Consider the following 2,500-nt stretch of genomic DNA (forward strand, 5'->3'; position numbering starts at 1 on the left):
AATTAGCTGCGTTCTTCATCGACCCACGAGCCAAGTGATCCACCGTTCAGGGTAATCGTATATGTATATTTTATTGATCTTTGAGTCTCTTGGTACTAAAGTTCGAACAAGTCGATACCCAAACGTCCCCGGTGAAAGAGACGCGGGCGTCGCCGAACGGAGTTCGAGGCGACACGATATATCGGTCCTACGGATGAAACGCATACGCCGATGGTTCGCGCGTAAGGTCTCCCTCAAAGTTACGAAAAAATGCACGCGCGCGTCCAGGTGCGAAGAGAAAAAAAAAAATCCCTTCAAAAATTCGTTAGGACTCCTCCGCGTACCAGCAGCCTCGAGGCGGTCTTTTACCTCCCGGCAACGCGAAGCGAGCATAAACTGTTCGAGCTCGCAACGGCGGGATTACAGACTCTCGACAACGAGGACAACGGGCAACGGCGGAATCGTCCCCTCTGGAACGAACGTGCGCGTCGAACTGAGAAGAAAAAAGACCAAACACCCAGCGGCGTATTGCTTTCGAGATCGACAAGACGCTCTCTCGTTCGGGTGAACATAACAATGTTATCATCGATGGGACACACTCGTCGTCTTCGCGCACAGTCTCGAGGCGGTCTATAAGAGTTTTCCCCGGCAACACGAAGCGAGTATAAAATTATTCGATCTCGCAACGGCGGGTTTTTCTCAGACTCTCGACAACGAGGCTTGGGCGCGAGCGACGGAATCGTCCCCTCCGAACGAACGAACGACGACGACGGTCTCTTCAAAATTCCAATACCACCCAGTCGTGTCGATTCCAACAAGGCTCAGGTAAACGAAAAAAAAATTCGTACATTCGTTAGGACGCTCCACACCGTTCGCCCAACCACACAGCCTCGAGCGGTCTATATTTTTCCCGACAACGCGAAGCGAGCAAGTAAAGTTCGATCTCGCAACGGCGGGTTTCAAGACTCTCGACAACGAGGTTATGGGTGTGGACGGCACGGAACGGAACGGGTCCCCTCTGAGCTGAACGGCACAATTCTGGGAGTGGGAAAACGGCAAAGTGCCAGCGGCGTATTGCTTTCTGAAAAAATGGCAAATAAAAAAGCGGACCCGACGAGTTCTCGATTACGAGAACTCGAGGGGTCCGCTAATGTACCGTAAACACCGATCGGGTAAATGTAAAAAAAAATTCGTTAGAACGTTCGCCGGTTGTACAAGCCTCGAGAAGCGGTCTATACGTTCACCCGACGACACGAAGCGAGCATAAAATGATTCGAAAGCTCGCAACGACCGCTGGGCGCGTCTTAGACTCTCGACAACCGAGGCTATTACCGACGAATCGTCCCCTCCGAAAGGAACGGTACGATCGACCATCTTCAACAGGTTACGCGCGACGACACCACGCACGCTCCATGCACGAATTCGAAGTCGACGACACGCGCGCGTTCGGGTAAAGATTCGTTGGGACTCGCCGGTTGCAAGCCTCGAGAAGCGGTCTATATTTACCCGGACGACACGAAGCGAGCGTAAATGATTCGTAAGAGCTCGCAACGGACGCTGGGTGTTTCAGACTCTTCGACAACGAGGCTGTGCAGCGACGAATCGTCCCCTCCGAACGGAACGGTACGATACGATCGACTTGAACAGGTTACGGCGCGACCACACGCTCTCACGATAATTCGTGAAGTCGATACGAAGCGGGCCGTTCGGGTGAAAATTCGTTGGGACTCGCCGTACAACAGCCTCGAGCGGTCTATGTTTAACCCCGACGACGCGAAGCGAGCGTAAATGATTCGTAAGTGCTCGGCAACGGACGTTGGGTGTTTCAGACTCTCGACAACGAGGCTGCTCCGACGAATCGTCCCCTCCGAACGGAACGGTACGATCGACTGATATGAGAGCGGTGACGACGACACGAATCCTGAGAGAATTCGAGGTCGACGACTGTACGTTTTCCCGTTCGGGTAAAAATTCGTTGGGACTCGCCGTACAACATCCTCGAGCGGTCTATGTTTCAACCCCGACGACGCGAAGCGAGCGTAAATGATTCGTAAGTGCTCGGCAACGGACGCCTGGGTGTTTCAGACTCTCGACAACGAGGCTTGCGCGACGGTATCGTCCCCTCCGAACGGAACGGTACAAATACGATCGACAGATAGGAGAGAGCGGTGCGACACGCGATCCTGCGAAAAATTCGAGGGTCGTGTCGACGGTACGTTCTCTTCGTTCGGGTAAAAATTCGTTGGGACTCGTCGTATCGGAGCCTCGAGCGGTCTATACTTGGTTCCCGGCAACGCGAAGCGAGCACTTAAAATTCGATCTCGCAACGGCGGGTTTCAGACTCTCGACAACGAGGCTCCTGCGACGGAAACGTCCCCTCCGAACGAACGACACACGGTCGACCGAAAGAGTACGGGACTCTTTCGAATTGCCATATTACCATCCAGTCGAGTCGGCTCCGTAGCTCAGGTAAACGAAAAAAAAAAAATTCGTAAGTTCGTTAGGAATCTCGTACGGCAGG

The 2,500-nt window shown here is 53.2% G+C and overlaps 1 non-coding gene across 1 annotated transcript in view; it reads right to left on the reverse strand.

The window, feature by feature from the left end:
* The window catches only part of LOC143432287 (5.8S ribosomal RNA), a 155-nt gene extending 101 nt beyond the window's left edge, over positions 1-54 (reverse strand). The window contains exon 1 of the ribosomal RNA XR_013102939.1: positions 1-54. This exon is cut by the window's left edge and continues 101 nt beyond it. This is a non-coding gene — a ribosomal RNA (5.8S ribosomal RNA).
* Positions 55-2,500: the final 2,446 nt, after the last annotated feature.

Source organism: Xylocopa sonorina, unplaced genomic scaffold (assembly GCF_050948175.1).
Source record: "Xylocopa sonorina isolate GNS202 unplaced genomic scaffold, iyXylSono1_principal scaffold0079, whole genome shotgun sequence".
In the NCBI taxonomy this organism is placed as follows: Eukaryota; Metazoa; Arthropoda; class Insecta; order Hymenoptera; family Apidae; genus Xylocopa; species Xylocopa sonorina.